Raw genomic sequence first — 19,288 nt, 5'->3', positions numbered from 1 at the left:
AGACCAACCTGGCAGGCAGCAATCAGAGAGGGGCTGGATCATTTGGCGCACCCGTGGCACAATTCCTATGAGGCGGAGGAGCAGAGCCGCCCATGGTGAGGGGCCCTGCAAAGAATGGACACAGCTGCAACCAGGTGTGGGGGCGGGGGTTCAGGTATAGTACCTGTCTTCTGGCCAGGCTGCAGGCCTCACCTCACCCTCTGCGGCCAGGCTTCTGGCAGAAGATCTGGCAGAAGACCAGTGACCTTGAGATTAATGGCTGCAGCTGCCCAGGAGAGGCTACCTGTGCGGGTGTCCAGACATGCATCTGCATTCACCTCTTCAGGTCCGCTCTGGACAGCATGGCCCAGAGAGGTGTCAGGAGAGGTGCCAGAAATGGATAGAGGGTGTCATAAGCAAGTGTACACAGAGGACACAAGGAAAGGCAAGAAACGACAAGTCATCCCTGAATCCAGTGGCCCTGTCTGATGCCCTCCATAGACCACTTCCTGTGGAAGGCCTGAGTCACATCAACCACCCCTCTTTGAAACCCCCTGATCCTCTTGCCACACATCCACTGTCTTCTAACCTCCTCTGTCCTCACTTGAGGACATGAGTCAGTCCTCTCTCCCATCATCTTCTCACTCCATGATGGGCCCAAGCGATGGTGTCCATGTCCATAGCTCCATATCCCATCCCCCATTCACATTTCCCCATCTGTAGCACCAGCACAGTCTTGCCCCTCCAAGCTATAGAACTCCACTGTCTCTTGGATGTCTCCCACATTCCACCTGTCCCCAGCTGAGCCCAACATCTCTCCTCTGCTCCCTCATCATAACTTTTCCCTCTCCAGACCATTCTTTCTTTCCCTAGGCACCAGCCAGAGACCGGGGGGTCAGCTCCTGCAGTTTTTCCTTCTCCTTGTGTCCCTATATGCAATGAATCCCCAAGTCCTTACCAAATCATTTGCAAATCCATATCGTCTTCTCCACCTCGACCAGCCACACCTCTAGCTCACTTCTGAGGTCTCAGCTTCCATGTGTACCCCTTCAGATCCATCTTCCATGACATTATGGGGACAATTTACTGAAATTACCATCTCCTCCCTGTCACTTCTCTTCCATGGCTCCCTGATATGAACAGAGGCAAGTTCAAGTTCGAAGCCCTTTGCAAACCACAGCCTACTAGGAGCTAAGCCTTGTGGGGCTCAGCACTCCCCAGTCCCAGGCCTTGGCTCCACCGGCTGCTTCCCGCTGTCGTGCCTTCACTCACGGGGCCTGAGATAGCCTGGCTTTTGCTCCCTGGTGGACTTCTGCTCATCTCTGAACATGGGGTATGAGCCTTCCCTCCCCCAAGGAGCCTTCCTTGACAGTTGCCACCCCAGCGAGGGGCTGGAAGGCTGCTTGGTGGAGGGCCCTTCTCAGAGTCTTCATCACACACTTCTAGATTTCTCGCCGTACTCACTACACTGACTCATAAGGCTCCATTGGAGAGTATGTCTCCCCGAAAAATATCCAGCACCTGGGCTGGGAAGGAGTCTTACTCACTGTGTTAGTTTCCCTAGGGCTGCCAAAAATTTCCTGGCCTAAAACAACAGAAATTCATCTGCTTGCCGTTCTGGAGGCCGGATGTCTAAAATCAAGGTGTCAGCAGGGCCACATTCTCTGTGAAGGCTCTAGGGGAGAATCCTTCCTTGCCTCTTCCAGCTCCTGGCAGCCTCAGGTGTTCCTTGGCCGTGGCAGCAAAATTCCAATCTCTGCCTCTGACTTCACACGACCTTCCCCTCTCTGTCTGTGTCTTCACCTGGTGGTCTCCTCTGTGTGTGTGTCTAAGTCCACATTTTTTTTTTTTTGAGATGGAGTCTTGCTCTGTCACCCAGGCTGGAGTGCAGTGGCATAATCTCAGCTCACTGCAACCTCCACCTTCCTGGTTCAAGCGATTCTCCTGCTTCAGCCTCCCAAATAGCTGGGACCACAGGCACCCGCCACCACGCCTGGCTAATTTTTTGTATTTTTAGTAGAGACGGGGTCTCACCATGTTAGCCAGGATGGTCTCGATCTCCTGACCTCGTGATCGGCCCGCCTCAGCCTCCCAAAGTGCTGGGGTTACAGGCGTGAGCCACTGCGCCCGGCATAAGTCCACACTTCTCTCTTCTCATAAGGACATCAGACATATTAGATTAGGAATCACCCAAAAGACCCCATCTTGACTTGATTCCATCTGCAAAGTCCCTATTTCCAAACAAAGTCATGTTCACAGGTACAGAGGTTTAGGATTTCAACATATCTTTTGTTTTTCTTTTGAGACGGGGTCTCACTCTATCACCCAGGCCAGAGTGTAGTGGGGTGATCATGGCTTACTACAGCCTTCACCTCCTGAGCTCAAGTGTTCCTCCCACCTCATCATCCTGAGTAGCTGGGACTACAGGGGCACCCCACTATATCCAGCTAATTTTTTTATTTTCATTTTTTGTAGAGACAGGATCTTGCTATGTTGCCCGGGCTGGCCTTGCACTCCTGGGCTCAAGTCATTCTCCCACCTTGGCCTCCCAAAGTGCTGGGAATATAGGTGTGAGCCGCCATGCCAGGTCTAACATATCTTTTGGGGGGACTTCCCTGTGTCTTCTGTGTATACCTTGCTTATGACAATTCAACCCACAACACTGGCTTTAGCATTACTGCTGCCCCACACCGTACCTGGCCTGCAGTAAAATTCGGCTGGCTGGGCATAGTGGCTCATACCTGTAATCCCAGCACTTTGGGAGGAAGAGGAAGGAGGATTGCTTGAGCCCAGGAGTTCCAGACCAGCCTAGGCAACACAGCAAGACCTTGTCTCAACAAAAAACATAAAAATAAATTAGCTTGGCATGGTGGCCTGTGCCTGTAGTCCCAGTACTCAGGAGGCTAAGACAGGAGGATCACTTGAGCCTGGGACGTTGAGGTTACAATGAAGTGTAAAACTGTGACTGCATCACTGCACACCAGCCTGGGCAACAGAGAAAGACCACCACAAAAAAAGACCCAACCGGTCCCTTGAATAGCTTACTGAGCAAGCGTGCTCTGGATTTAGGCAGGAAAAGAAAACTCAGGAAGCTCAGGGGAGGAAGGAAGGTGGCTTGGAGGAGGCAGCTCTAGAGCTGGAGGTGGGAAAGGGAAGGGACATGTCCAGGGAGAAAGAATACCATGTGGGAGAGAAGAGCAGGCCCAGCTGCTGTGTGAGAGGCAGGGAGCTGGGCCAGTCTGCAGAAAGCCCTTCCAGGCCAGGCTGTGGTATCTGCCTTCATCCTGGAGGTGGGATTTGGCCAGGGAAGGGTCAGCAGGAAAGCAGTGCCGAGAGCAGAATCTGTGTTCCTGAAACATTTATCTGCTTGTGCATATAGGGGCAAGTCTACAAGGGACCCTATGCAGGGAGGCACCCCGGCTGAAGGGCATTTGCAAAGAGTCAGTAATGAGGAGCCCAATCAGGGCAGTGGCAGCATGGCTTGAGGGAAGCGACAGATTTCAGAGAAAATGTGGTAGAAAATGAACAGGGCATGGCCTCAGGCAGCAAGAAGAGGAAGGAGTTGAGTCTCGCAGGGGCAGGGGCTGGAGTTCAAGGTAGGAGAGATGGGGCCAGTAACTGAAAATGGCAACCTAGGAAAAGGAGCCCACCTGCAGGAATGGCGCAAGGTTCAGCATCATGATATGCCATTCAGTGGAAAAAGCAACCTCACAGGTATGCTCATTAAGTAACCCTCGAGGCAGGGTATGTGTGCAAAACAGCTATAAAAGTTCACACATGGCTCGTAAACAATTCAAGTTTATGGGCAACAATTGCATCTTTTTATTTCAATGCCTGGAACTCAGGCTGTTGGCAGCAGGTGCTCTTGGAGAAAGGACTCAAGTCAAGGGAAGCAAAAACTCAACTGGATAACCTTTAAATTATCTCATCACCCGGGAAATGGAAATCAATGCAGTCTGCGAACGGCAATCCTGTGCCAGCAGGGGCCAGATGGAGCTGCCAGGTGGGGAGGGAGAAAAAGGAGCTGTCCAGCTCAGAGGTCTATGGAGGTCCCTGGACTTGGGCAGCCCTTTCGAACAGAGCCACCAGCAACACCCAGGCTTCCCGCAGAGGCACTGAGGAGCAGTCCATTAGGACGGGTTCCTGTCCAGGGCAGTGGAATAAAGATCTCTCTCCTCCCCCCAGCACCTCCATGGATGAATCATTTCCTCTCTGGGCCTCAAGCTCTTCATTCATATCATGAGAGGTTGGCCTAGTTGATTTGCAAGGGCTCTGCTCCACCTTCTAGCTCTGTTTACTGCTGCGGCTGCTGCCCCAGCTGCTGAGATCACAAGCCCCACCCTGGAGACAGGATGATGTGGCAGGCCAGGAAGGGAAGGTACCTGACACCACCTCCTCCCCATTGCGATTCTGCCTGGCTGGCCCTAACCCCTGCTTATTCTTCCTCCTCTTGCCACCAAGCAATGGGGCGCTCTCACCCCAATGGGAGGAGAGAGCACTGGATTGTGAGCCTGGAGATTGGGGTGACTCCGGCTCTGCTGCCCCTCCTTTCTCTGTCATCAGCTCATCTGTGAGGTCCTCTCCTCATGCTGTAGAGGCAGGGCCAGAGTCAGACCTTGGGCACTGCGACCTGTCTGAGCCTCAGTCTCTTCATTTGTATAATAAGGATGGCAATGGTTCTCCTCTCACAGGGTCATGATGATGACTGAGTTACTGCAGGAAAGCCTGGCCTGAAACAAGCACCTTCCCATTTTAGCTGCTATTACCATAGGGCACACAGGACAGAAGAAGGAAGAGACACATATCGTTGGAGGAAACCCAGTATCAGAAAGATAGCATTTCAGGACAGAGAAGCCTCTCCATGTAACAAAACCACCCTTGCCACAAAGCCTTTCTTGGAAGGGGTTTCTCTGAACAGACTCCTCATGGCCTTTGGCATCCAGGCTCCATTCTCCCGGAGGGAACAGTTCCTTTGTCCTTTTACCCAAGCTCCAGGGTTGACCAGCCAATGTTCCTGGATGACAACAGACCCAAGAAAAGTCCCTACCTTGGAAACACCACCTCCAGCAGGCCTAGGCCACCCCAAGCTATTGAGTCCTTTCATGGCCTTCACAGTTTGAACATAAACACAAATTTGAGGTAATTTTAGCTAAACACACTCATGTGCCTTTAATAACCAGTGGAGGTAGACAATAGTAAGAAATATTTAGAATAACACTGAGCACCCACATGCCAATCCTGTGCAAACCAGCCAGGTATTATTTTCTCCGTTTTACAGATGATAAAACAGAGGCTTATAGAGGTTAAATCATGGCATACAATTAATAATAGGTTAAAATCAGGATTCAAACTCAGGCCTCTCAATCTGCAAAGCTGGATCTCTTTTCACTCATTAACATCACACAGCTATTGCCACCATCCCTAACATTTAACTATTCTACCAGGAACACAAGATCAATTGCTTTCACCAAAATGAAACGCGTTCTATTGACAAATAGTCATCACTACATCTTTGTTTGCTGCCTTGAGAAATCCAGACAGAAATAGTGTTCATATTTTTCATGCACGTTTTATAACTGTGCATAAATGCAGGCTTGCATGTGATACAAGCCAGTCAGGACTTCTGAACAGAGACTGTGAGCTGGATCTAGGACTGTGTATCAATTACCCAGGGTCAACCCTCAAATAGTATCTTCCTCAGTTACAGAAGAGAACTTGATCCTACTTTAATTATTGAGGACGTTTTAAGTTGCTCAGACTATGGGTTAAAATATATAGATAGATAGATCAATCTCAATCAGTGGAAAACTTTTTTTGGCTATAAATGTAATTTTCAAAACAAATAACATGCAAGGCTCAAATACACAATTTTCCCAAAATAAAAACGATGTCCTACTGCTTAGTTGCCCTGCCATTATGCTTCTGGACTTCATATTTTTATGAAACAAGTCAGCAAGAATGTCAAAGTACAGTCATGAGTCAGCCATCCTTCCAGACAACCATTCTCTAAAGAGGTTCATTCATCTGGCCAAAATATAAAGTGTTTATATGGTAGTTAAAAAATACTTTTGGGTGGAAAAAAGTGGTCAAGAATAATGTAAATCAAGTATATGTCAGATGTGCAGTTATTATACTTTTCCCTTATCATCTTCCCTCTCTACAGAACATTGGTGAGAAACAAATGGTACCTGGGTACCAAGGGGTCTGCTTTATGCAAGTAATGCTAACACATTCTTGGCATGCATTTCCTTCAGCACTGCAGCACCACTGCAGCTCACACTGACCCTAAAACCAGCACATCATCTCACACATCTTCCCCCCTCCTCTTTCATTTCATCGGCACCGTCAGGCATCCAATGATCCAAGGAAGCTGCCCACCAGAGTCATTTCTGATGCGCACAGCTTAAGCTAGACAGACGGAACAAAACACAGACCTCAGTCTTCCAGCAATGAACCTGTCGAGATTCAGAGGCTTCATTTACATCCATTGGGTTAGAACAGGCATCTCACATGGCTTGGAATCTAGCACAACTAGACATCTCCAGGGCCCTGGAGGATGGTCCCACTAATTCCACCTCCCCTCTCCACTCCCTCTCCTCCCCAACACACCAAATGCCCTTTGCCTAGGCAGTAAAGCCCCCCAGAAGCCCACCCATCCAGTTCTAGAAGTTAAGACATCTATCTGTCTGACCTTGCCAGGTGATGGAGATGGGAACCGAATGCTGGTAGGATCGAAGGCAGAGGTGACCCATCAAGTTTAAACACATCTCCCCCTTCAGTAGATGGCTCAAGGCAGAAGGGGGGCAGCTGTAGGGGCTGAGGAAGCCCAAAGCTCCTCTGGCTGGGTAGTTGCCCAGCGTGACCCTGAACTGCTTACTCACAGGCACAGGCTGGCTGGAGAAGGGCTTTTCCTGTGACAGGCACCACTGGAGTTTAAAATCCCTTTTGCTTGCTGGGAACACCACACACACACACACACACACACACACACACACACACACACACACACACACACACCCCACTGGCAGGCAGTGCCTGCCCAGTATCCACTCCAGAGCTCCTCTGCCTGAGTCCAGCTCACTTATAACAGCCAGGTGCACTGAAGTGACCCTCACCCTGAAGCCCTGATCATGGCAGCTCAGGTGCCTATGGAGACTGGAAGGAGGCAGGGAAAGGGCTCTACTTCTCGCTTGTAGCCCCAGTGAAGGCTGAAGCTTGCTTTCCCCTGCTAAAAGATGGCTGGCATCTGTCTGGGCTGAATTCCAGTGGCTAGGTTGCTCGGGGCCAGGCGTCTGAACAGAGACCAGAGACGGGAAGCTGTCCCCACTGTGGCACCAGCCTGGGCAAACAGGTTTTCCTGGTACCTTGTTGTGGGCTGCACCCAAGGTGGAGAGGAGGACATGCCTTGTGACTGTCTGGCTTCTGGCTAAATCCTTTGTCCCCTGGCTTGTGAGGGCAGAGGGGCCTGCCCTCTATCCCAGGACTGGGAAAGTGCGGAGGCATAGCTCTGAGCCCTCAGCCCTGAAAACTGCTCAAGATCTGGGCTGGAAGAAATTTACAACGGGGAAGGGAAATTTTAAAGCCCAAGAGATCCCACACCCCAGGACCCGTCCACCCCATCCCTGTTCCGCCCGCCCTGACTCACCTCAGGGAGGGGCTCTCGGGTGTGGACGTGGGTCCTGCCCCGAGGCTGCGAGGGCTCTTGCAGCTGCTGCTGCGGCCGCCGCCGCCGCCGCCTTCCCGCCGCCGCGCTCTCAGTCCATCTGGGTGCAGTGCCGGCTGCCACCGCCTCTCCGAGCCTGGGAGGAGGGCGGTCCCGGGATTGGGTGTGTGCTGCCCGGCGGCTCCGGGTCCGCCTCCCTGCCGCGGGCGCCGCTTCAGCACCGCGGACAGCGTCCAGCCCGCGAGCTCAGAGAGCAGCCTGACCGAGAGGAGCCGTGCGCCCGCTCCGCCCGCCCGCCCGTCAGCCTGAGCGCTGCAAGGGCGCGCCGCGCTGCGTCCTCATTCCTCCAGCCTCCTCCCCACCGCCCGAGGAGGCTCCCTCCGCCCCCTGGAGCGCTGCTCTGAGAGCGATGAGAGCCGCGCGAGGCCACCGATCGGTCCCCGGAGGATACGGCGCGCCTCAGCCAGCCCTGTCCCAAGCTGGGATTAGCCTTCTTCTCTCGCCCAGAGGGCTAGATAAAGGCGAGCTCTCCGTGGCGGGACGCAGGCGGGCAGCGGAAGGCGCACCTCAGCCTCTTAAAATGCCCGAGCGTGGCCTGGAACCAGACACGACACTAAGGGCGCTATCGCGCCCCAATCGAGGCTGGAGAGGGCCGGCCCTTTGCCTGGACCCATCAGGGGAGGGGCCCTTGGATGGTCCATGGCTTCAGCCCTCATTTCTCCAGTCACACGCTACCTGAGGTTGCAAGGAGTGATCCAGTTACAGGCGAGTCTATCTCGGGAACTAGGGGAGATGCGGTCCCATCCCCACTTGGAATCCAATTCCCTCTCCCAGCACCAACCAACAGACGGGACTGCTAGAGTCTGATGACATCTCGCAGAACCGCTTCCACATTCTGTTCAAATCCCTCCCACGCCTCCTCCTACCCAGCCAGGAAAGTCCCTGGGGGGTCATTGATTCTGACTTGGCTTCTGCCACAGACCAGCAACATGACCCAGGCCACCTGAGCCTCAGTTTCTCCTCTGAAACATGAGGGTGGGGTGGGGCTCCTTCTGGTTCCAGGCTCTGCCTACTTCATGGCCTCCCTCAGGCCTTTCTGGAGTCCAAGATGAGGATACCCTACCTTCACGGAACTAAATAGGAAACGCCTGTCATTTATTTATTGACTCATTCTATTTATGTAGAGACAGGGTCTTGCTCTATCGCCCAGGCTGGAGTTCAGTGACATGATCATAGCTCACTGCAGCCTTGAACTCCTGGGCTCAGGCGATCCTCCTACCTCTGCCTCCTAAATAGCTAGGTCCACAGGTGTGCACCACCATATCTAGCTAGGATTTTGTTGTTGTTGTTGTTGTTGTTGAAATGGGGTCTTGCTGTGTTGTCCAAGCTGTTCTCAAACTCCTGGCCTCAAGTGACTCTGCTGTCTCAGCCTCCCCAGAGCACTAGATTACAGGTGTAAGTCACCACCCCTAGCCCTGCCTAATTCTTTTTAAAGCAACCACAACTTTTTAATGCCACATTAATTCAAATCCAAAGACACCTTGATTTTTACCATTTGGTGAGCTCCCACTTTGAAGGAGAAAGATCGAATAGAATGCATTCAAGTGGAGGTTAATAATTGCTGTCCAAGCAGGCATAGAGGACTCTGCTCAAACATTCACTGACCACGGCTGCTACAAAAAGATCGTGGAGCCAAAACATTCATGAAGGGCATAGGTGGAACAGGAGTGGGCATTTATCATTTAGGAAATGTGCTAGGCAGGAGGCAAGGGCTCCTTCAGATTTCACATCAAAGAAAGGAAGCACATGCCACATATGGTACCTTAAAAAAATAAACAAAAAACCACTACCTCTACTTGAAAATTACTTCCAAGAGCTTATTTTTCTTTCTTCTCTTTTTAAGTAACATACTGTCAAAACTCAATGTCAAGAAACAAATCAGTACTCATGAGCACCAGGTTACATGGGCTTCCTGTTGCAATGGCTGCAGGTATTAAATGTGGGGACAGGGTACACAATCACCTCCCAAACACCCAATGTTTGCCAAGTGGACAAGTCTTTATGCATTTCCTCATTTGGAATGGAATTCCTGGAAGGTCTTATGACAGAAGGTTTCTTCAATTTAACTCCGTTAATAGTCTAATTTATAAAACATTCAGAATTCACCAGCATGTCTATAACCCCACCTTTCAGAAGACCAGCGAGGAACCCAGAGAAGCCAATTTCTAAACACACTCACACAGAGACAGACAGACACACACACACCATTAAAACAAAGCTTAGAATTTCCACTGACATGCCCACAAATTGAAGACCCCAAAAGATTCAGAGTTTTGAACCAACACAAACAACCCAAGCCACACAGCAAGATTTTAAATCACAGTTCAGTTACTCCATTCTTTTCTGGGTTCCGGAAAAGCCAAAGAACTGGATCACATACCACTGATTCTCACACACAAAGGCCGAAGACACTACTGCCCCAGGTTGTCTTCTACCTTCTGCCCCATGGCTCCGGCCCTGCTCTTTGACCTTGCCACTACATATGCTCATTCTGGCAGGCGGACTGTGACTTCCATTGCTGCGGACAACGAGTAAACCACCGCCAACCTGCCTGGAATGCTACCTGTATCACCAATGTTGCTGTCAAATCTAAAGCAAATCCCCCATCTGCCCTCCCAGCCCAGCTGTGCTTTGCTCTCTCAGGTGTTCTCTGAAGACAGAAGCATGTCCATGGCTCATCCCTTCCTCCTCCCTCACAACCAGCCTGCCGCAGGTTCCACCTGTTTGCTTCCTTAGCTCACCATTTCCTTCTGACACTTCGGGAGGCCTGGACCCAGCCCTCCTCCTCTCTCCTTGGTCCCACATGGCAGCCTCTTCCCTGGGTCCCTGCCTCCTCTCTTAAGCTCCTCCAGAAAATCTATGAGTTCTTGCCTTCTGGTTTTGTGAGGGGCCTGTCAGCTCCCAGCAAAGTGTCCACAATACCACTAAGAGGGGCTTAATAGCTCTTGAATGAGCAAACCCAGCCAGGAAACATCAAGAATGGCATAATTTTAAATCTGCTTTGGAATTTTGTCTAATTCATATTCCCCGTTGCCCCTATTCTCACCCCCAACCTAGCCTCTGCCAAGACAACCCTTGGGACGGCAGCCTAGCCCAGGTCTGTCTTACTGGTAGGCATGACGGAAAGAGGCTCTAGGTTGCTAAAAAATTCAAAGATCAAGTTCCTTCCTGTAGGCAATAAAGACAAATGTGCACTGGGAAGGCATTCTGTAGTAGGTTATTACATAGCTATATTCAGGACCCTTTCAAACTCTGCAAACTAAATATCAGGGCAAATAGGAACCCACAAAACTGGTGGCCTATTCTCGCCACAGTAATGCTTCAAAATACAGGAGCTGCCAGTGACGGACTGCTCCACAGGAGTGGTGAAGAGGATGGGTAAGCCACATACATTTTCTGCAGAGTGAAAAAGGCATTTGCCACTTCTATCAAAATAGTAACTGACACAACACTCTTCTAAGAGCAAAGCAAACTAACAACTAGCTTTTAAAAGCATCAGATGTGGAGTCAGGCCTAGGATGTACTTTCAGCTCTGTCACTATGAAACCCAGGGCAAGTTGCCCTTTGTCTTTGGGCCTCAGTTTCCTCATCTGTAATAAGAAGGCATTGAATTAACTACTGCCTGCAGTATCTTTCAGCCCTAAAACTCCAATGGCTCTTCAGAAACAAACCCTTGCAGGCTGGGCGCAGCGGCTCACGCCTGTAATCCCAGCACTTTGGGAGGCCAAGCCAGGCAGATCACTTGAGGCCAGGGGTTCTTCGAGACCAGCTTAGTCTCGAAGACCAAGACATGGTGAGACCCCATCTCTACTAAAAATACAAAAATTAGCTGGGTGTGGTGGTGGGCACCTGTAGTCCCAGCTACTTGGGAGGCTGAGGCAGGAGGATGGCCTGAACCTGGGAGGCAGAGGCTGCAGTGAGCTGAGATTGTGCCACTGCACTCCAGCCTGGGCGACACAGTGAGACCTTGTCTCAAAAGAGAAAGAAAGAGAGAGAGAGAGAGAGAGAGGGAGGGAGTGAGGGAGGGAGGGAGAGCTTTGCATATACAGTCAAATAATTTTTTTTTTTTGAGACAGTCTCACTCTGTCACCCAGGCTGGAGTGCAATGGCACAATCTCGACTCATTGCAACCTCTGCCTCCCGGGTTCAAGTGATTGTCCCACCTCAGCCTCTCGAGTAGCTGGGACTACAGATGTGTGCCACCATGCCCAGCTAAAGTTTGTATTTTTTAGTACAGACAAGGTTTCACCATGTTGGCCAGGCTGGTCTTGAACTGCTGACCTCAGGTGATCTGCCTGCCTTGGCCTCCCAAAGTGCTGGGATTACAGGTGTGAGCCACCATGCCCAGCTGATCAAATGACTTCTGACAAGTGTGCCAAGACCATTCAGTAGGGAGAAAATAGTCTTTTCAACAAATGGTGCTGTGAAAAGTGTGTATCCACATACTGAAGAATGAAATCAAACCTTTACCTAACACCATATACAGAAATTAACTCAAATCAATCAAAGACCGAAATGTAAGAGCTGAAACTATAAAACAGTTATAAGCAAAACCTTAGTGCAAAAGCTTCACAACATCAAAATTGGCAAACATTTCTTGGGTATGACACCAAAGGTACAGACAACAACAAAAATAGACAAAATGGACTTTGTGAAAATTAGAAAATTTATGCCTCCAGGGACACTATCAACAGAGTAAAAAAAAATCCACAGAATATGAGAAAATATTTGCAAATCATATATATGATAAGGGATTAATATTCAGAATACAGAACTCCTAAAACTCAACAACAAAAAACCCAATCCGATTAAAAAATGGGCAAAGGACTTGAGTAGACATTTATCCAAAGAAGATACACAAATGGCCAATATGTACATGAAAAGACGCTTGGCTTCATTAATCATTAGGAAAATGCAAATCAAAAGCACAATGAGATACCACCTTACACCCACTAGGATGGCTACCATCTAAAAAACTGAAAATAACAAGTGTTGGCAAGGATGTGGAGAATTTAAAACTCAGCGCTGGTGGGAATATAAAATAGTGCAGCAGCTGCTGTGGAAAATAGTGTGCAGGTTCCTCAAAATATTAAAAATAGAATTATTATTATGACCCAGCAATTCCTCTGGGCATATACTAGGGTCTCAAAGAGATATGTGTACACCAATATCCATAGCAGCATTGGCTGGCTGTGGTGGCTCACACCTGTAATCCTAGCACTTTGGGAGACCAAGGTGGGTAGATTGCTTGAGCTCAGGAGTTCGAGACCAGCCTTGGCAACATGGCAAAACCCCATCTCTCTACAAAAAATACAAAAATTAGCCAGGCATGGTGGCTGGCGCCTGTAGTCCTAGTTACTCAGGAGGCTGAGGTGGAAGGATCACCTGAACCTGGGAGGTTGAGGCTGCAGTGAGCCTTGATTGTGCCACTGCACTCCAGCCTCGGTGAGATCCTGTCTCAAAAAAAAATTTAATTAAATAAAAATAAATAAATAGGGCCAGGCGTGGTGGCTCCCAGCACTTTGGGAGGTCGAGGTGGGCCGATCGTGAGGTCAGGAGTTTGAGACCAGCCTGGCCAACATGGTGGAACCCCGTCTCTACTAAAGATACAAAAAATTAACTGGGTGTGGTGGCATATGCCTGTAATCCCAGCTACTCGAGAGGCTGAGGCAGGAGAATCACTTGAACCTAGGAGGCGAAGTTTGCAGTGAACCAAGATTGCGCCACTGCACTCCAGCCTGGGCGACAGGGCGGAGACTCTGTCTCAAAAAAAATAAAATAATAAATAAATAAATAAACATAGCAGCATTGTTCACAATAGCTAAAACATGGAAGACACAAAATGTGGTCTATCCATACAATGGAATATTGGTTAGCCTTAAAAAGGAAGGAAATTCTATCACATGCTACAGCATGGAAAACCCTGGAAGACATTATGCTAAGGGAAATAGATCAGTCACAAAAAGACAAATACCATATGATTCCACTTATATGAGGTACCTAGAATAGTCAAATCCAAACAGACAGAAAGTAGAATGATGGGAGCCAGGGGCTAAAGGGAGTGAGGAATGGGGAGTTACTGTTTCATGGGTCAAGAGTTTTGGAAAATGAAAGGAGTTCGGGAGATGGATAGGTGGATTGGTGGTCACGGATGCATAACAACACTAATATATTTAATGCCACTGAACATTACACTTAAAAGTGGTTAATATGGTAAACGTTATGATATGTGTATTTTGCTACAATAAAAACAAATTTTGGCTGGGTGCCGTGGCTCACGCCTGTAATCCCAGCACTTTGGGAGGCTGAGGTAGGTGGATCACTTGAGGTCAGGAGTTCGAGACCAGCCTGGTCAACATGGTGAAACCCCCTGTCTCTACTAAAAATATAAAAATTAGCTGGGCTTGGTGGCATGCATCTGTAATCCCAGCTACTCAGGAGGCTGAGACATGAGAATCACTTGAACCTGGGAGGTGGAGGTTGCAGTAAGCTGAGATCGCATCACTACACTCCAGCCTGGGCGACAGAGTAAGACTCTGTTTCAAAAATATAAATAAATAAATAAATAATTTAAAAAAATTAAACCCAATGGTTCTTATCTAAATCACATATATTAACAAAGAATAGAAGATAATTTAAAATAACATAGGGTAGTAGAGTTTAATATCGAAGTTATTTCCCTTGTAAATATATTTACGTTTACAATGTTCTAAAACTTGGGATTCATAAGCAGTAAAAACAAGAAAAACAAATTCAACCCTGATCATCATCCTTGTGTCCTTGGTTAACCAAGGGGCCCTCAGTGAGGTGGATCCAGCCCAGGAGATCAGCATTTCCCTCAGCAGTCACCAAGCAGCTATATCCACATAAAGCCAGGGCCTTGTGTGACTGTCCTCCTAGATCCTAGGAAGTTCGCAAAGACTCAATGCCCTCCCTGCATGAAGCCCATGGCAGTTAGGGCAATCAGAGAAAATGCTATAGAAGAGAAATGTAAACTTTCAAAAATACAGATGGCTGAAATGTCAAGAACCAGTGAGAAAAACCACTTGGCATATCTAAGGTGTTCAAAGCAGCTTGATTGGCAAGGAGCCAACTTGAAAATAATTATGGTTAATAAGTTTTTAAAAAAGGAAAGATAAAGGACAAAATGGATGAACATTTGGAGCATTTCAACAGAATTGGAAATCTATACAAATAATCAAATAGACATTCCAAGATTTAAAAACATATCTGAAGTTAAGAATGCACTGGAGGCTGGGCGGGGTGGCTCATGCCTGTAATCCCAGCACTTTGGGAGGCCAAGGCAGGCGGATCACCTGAGGTTGGGAGTTTGAGACCAGCCTGACCAATATGGAGAAACCCCATCTCTACTAAAAATACAAAACTAGCCGGGCATGGTGGTGCATGCCTGTAATCCCAGCTACTTGGGAGGCTGAGGCAGGAGAATTGCTTGAACCTGGGAGGCGGAGGTTGTGGTGAGCCAAGATCATACCATTGCACTCCAGCCTGGGCAACAAGAGTGAAACTCCGTCTCAAAAAAAAAAAAAAAATGCATTGGATAGGTTTAACAGCAGAATGGATAAAAAGAATGGAAAAGATAGGAGAGTGCATAAAGACATGTGGTTCAAAAAGTCTAATATACATGTAATTTGTGTCCCATAAGAAGAAGAGAGAAGAGAGAACAGGTTCAGAAGCAGTTGTGGACGAAATAACGGTGATGAATTTTCCCAAATATGGTGAAAGACATTAACCCACAGATTCAAGAAGCTCAATGAGCCCCAAGAAGGAGAAACAAAACAAAATCTTACCTACACACATCATAGTCAAAGCCCTGAAGACCAAAGATAGAAAATCTTGGGTCAGGCCCAGTGGCTTACACCTGTAACCCCAGCACTTTAGGAGGCTGAGGCAGGAGGATCACTTGAGCTCAGGAGCTCAAGACCAGCCTGGGAAGACGATGAGATCCCATCTCTACAAAAAAATTTAAAACATCACCTGGGTGCAGTGGTGTGTACCTGTAGTCCCAGCTACTTGGGAGGCTGAGGCAGGGGAATCACTTGAACTGGGAGGTGGAGGTTGCAGTGAGTGGAGATTGTGCCACTGCACTCCAGCCTGGGTGACAGAGCGAGACTCTGTCTCAAAAAAAAAAAAAAAAAAAGTAGTTATATATACAAAAGAAAAAAAAGTAATTATATAAATATTGATTGCTTAAATCAATAACAATTATAATGCTTTGTGGAATGTATACACGTATGAGTAAAATATAAAATTACAAAAAGTAAGGGGAATTTTTTTTTTTTTTTTTGAGATGGTCTCACTGTGTTGCCCAGGCTGGAGTGCAGTGATGCAATCTCGGCTCACTGCAACTTCCACCTCCCAGGCTTAGGTGATCCTTCCACCTCAGCCTCCTGGAAGATATTTAACTGTTGTTAGCTTCTTAAATTGTTTGGGAAGTAGCAAATTAATAACTTAAAGTAGATTATAATATATCAAATATTCATATTATAATCTCCTTCATTAAGAAGGTACAGGGTGGGCGTGGTGGCTCACACCTGTAATCCCAGCACTTTGGGAGGCTGAGGTGGGTGGATCACTCGAGGTCAGGAGTTCAAGACCAGCCTGACCAACATGGTGAAACCCTGTCTCTACTAAAAATACAAAAATTAGCCAGACATGATGTCAGGCACCTGTAATCTCAGTTACTCGGGAGGCTGAGGCAGGAGAATCACTTGAACCCACTGGGAGGCGAAGGTTGCAATGAGTCGAGATCATGCCACTGCACTCCAGCCTAGGCGACAGAGTGAGAATCCGTCTCAAAAAAAAAAAAAAAAATTGAATAGAGGAGGAGAGAATAAGATAATTTTATTTACTTTTTAAATTATTAAAAAACATTTTTTTTAGAGACCAGGTCTCACTATGTTGCCCAGGCTGGTCTTGAACTCCTGGGCTCAAGTGATCTTCCTGCCTTGGCCTCCCAAAGTGCTGGGATTATAGGCGTGAGCCACCATGCTTGGCCTGAAGTAATTTTTAAGTGCTTGCTTAATAATTTTAAAAATGAGATAGAAGGGATGTCCATGTTATGGCATGTGTCAGAATTTCCTTCCCTCTAAAAGCTGAATAATATTCCAGTGTATGGATATACCACATTTTGTTTATCCATTCATCATAAATGAACACTTGGGTTGCATCCACCTTTGGGCTACTGTGAATAATGCTGTATGAACACAGGTGTACAACTTAAACCACTTTTTCTTAGAGATAGGGTCTCACTCTGTCATCCAGACTGGAGTGCAGTGGTGCAACCATAGCTCACTGCAGCCTCAAACTCCTGGGCTCAGCCTCCCAAATGACTAGGACTATAGGTGTGCACCACCACGTGGGTCTAATTTTTTAATTTTTTTTTTTTTTTTGAGACAAGGTCTGGCTCTGGGACTATAGGAGCATACCACCATGCCTGGTTAATTTTTGTATTTTTTTGCAGAGATGGGGTTTTGCCACATTGCCCAGGCTGGTCTCGAACTCATAAGCTCAAGTGATCCTCCCACCTTGGCCTCTCAAAGTGTTGGGATTACAGGCATGAGTCACCGTGCACAGCCTACTTTTTTTGTAGAGCTGTTTGTTGCCCAGGTTGGTCTTGAACTCCTGTCCTCAAGCAATCGTCCAGCCTCAGCCTCCCAAAGTGCTGGGATTACTGGTGTGAACCAGTGTACCCAGCCCTAAATCCTCTTTTTTCCCAGGCTGGAGTATAGTGATGTGATCTCAGCTCACTGCAACCTCCACCTCCTGGGTTCAAGCGATTCTCCTGCCTCAGCCTCCTGAGTAGCTGGGATTACAGGCACCTGCCACCACACCTGGCTAATTTTTATATTTTTAGTAGAGATGGGGTTTCGCCATGTTGGCCAGGCTGATCTTGAACTCCTGACCTCAAGTGATCCGCCCGCCTCAGCCTCCCAAAGTGTTGGGATTACAGGCGTGAGCCACCGCACCCGGCTCCTAAATCCTTTTTCAAGTCAACCTTTTAGCTGAACTACAACCTAATTTACTCTTATCTTCAGTCTTGAGACAATGTGGTGGACAGGATGAAGCAGAAAACCTGGAATCAGATAGTGTTGGATTAAAATCCAGGTTCTGCCATTTACTAACTCAGTGATTGTGGACAAGTCACTTGGAAGATGACCCATAATGCATGTAAACATGCCAGGCACACAGTAGGCGCACATGGTGGTGACTGTTAACATTACTCACATGAGCTCAGACCACCTCCCCAGTGTTAGGTTGGCTGGGGAATATTAGAGACTGTGGCCCTCACAGTGCTGGTGTGGAAGACCGGAGGCTTGTGCTTTTCATAGGGTTCACTTTCTCCCCAAGAGACAAGACAAACCAAAACTTGTAACAGCTGCCAATCAACTTTTATCTCTATAAAACATGTTGCCAACCAATGATAATTGGCCGAAGAGTACAGTTCATTTTGCTTGAGAATATTACTTCTATTCATCTGACTTTAATTGCCATATGCTGGTGGCAAGACCAGATTATGAATGATTCATGCATAGACACAATGACTAATTAAACCCTAAAGAGACTATTCATTAAAAAGTATAAATGCAAACTTTTTACCCGTGGGCCTGTAAGTAGATGTCTGCAGGAAGCATTTACAGGAAGGTTTATAACCTCAGTTTCTTCTGTAAACAATACTGCAGATGGTGGATGAAAAAAATACTTGTATTCATAAACTATTTCTTATCATGCAAACCATAGTGACTGAAACTTCTCCTTTTTTTTTTTTTTTTTTTTTTTTTGAGACAGAGTAGAGTCTCGCACTGTCGCCCAGGCTGGAGTGCAGTGGTGCGATCTCAATTCACTGCAAGCTCCACCTCCCTAGTTCAAGCAATTCTCCTGCCTTAGCCTCCTGAGTAGGTCGGATTACAGGCATGTGCCACTACACCTGGCTAATGTTTCGTATTTTTAGTAGAGACGGGGTTTCACCATGTTGGCTAGGCTGGTCTTGAACTACTGACCTCCAGTGATCCACCCATCTCAGCCTCCCAAAGTGCTGGGATTACAGGCATGAGCCACTGCACCTGGCCTGATTGAAACTTCTGTATGCGGTTCCTAAATACTTTGTTTTTTCCTGTTTTGATTATGATATTTTATCATAATTTCTCTGACTCTATATATTTGGTAATACTTATCTATATACCCATTGAGTGATACTAATCTGTATACCCACTGATGTGGGGGCAGAATAAGAGGGTTCTTAATCAAACCATCTATTATAAAGGCTCCTGAAATCCCCACTGGCCTGGGTCTAGCCCTGAGAGATGATGATGACCTTCCTGTCTTGCAGCTCTTCCTAGCTACGACACTCTTCCATTCAACAATTCATTTTTCTCTATCTGCAAAGCAGAATTAAGATTGACAATGTATTTCACAAAACTGTGGCATGGATACATTAAAGAGACAGGACTGATTTTATTTAGAATTCCCCAATATAAGCCAGGCATGGTAGCTCTCGCCTGTAATCCCAGCACTTTGGGGGGCCGAGGCGGGTGGATCACTTCAGGTCAGGAGTTTGAGACCAGCCTG

At 47.7% G+C, this 19,288-nt stretch overlaps 1 protein-coding gene across 10 annotated transcripts in view; it reads right to left on the bottom strand.

Moving 5' to 3' along the window:
- Nucleotides 1-19,288, bottom strand: part of OSBP2 (oxysterol binding protein 2) — a 238,736-nt gene that overhangs the window by 93,585 nt on the left and 125,863 nt on the right.

The sequence above is a fragment of the Pongo abelii genome, chromosome 23 (genome assembly GCF_028885655.2).
Source record: "Pongo abelii isolate AG06213 chromosome 23, NHGRI_mPonAbe1-v2.0_pri, whole genome shotgun sequence".
NCBI lineage: Eukaryota > Metazoa > Chordata > Mammalia > Primates > Hominidae > Pongo > Pongo abelii.
Note: the sequence above shows the minus strand (reverse complement) of the source record. Positions and strands in the feature narration are given on the sequence as shown.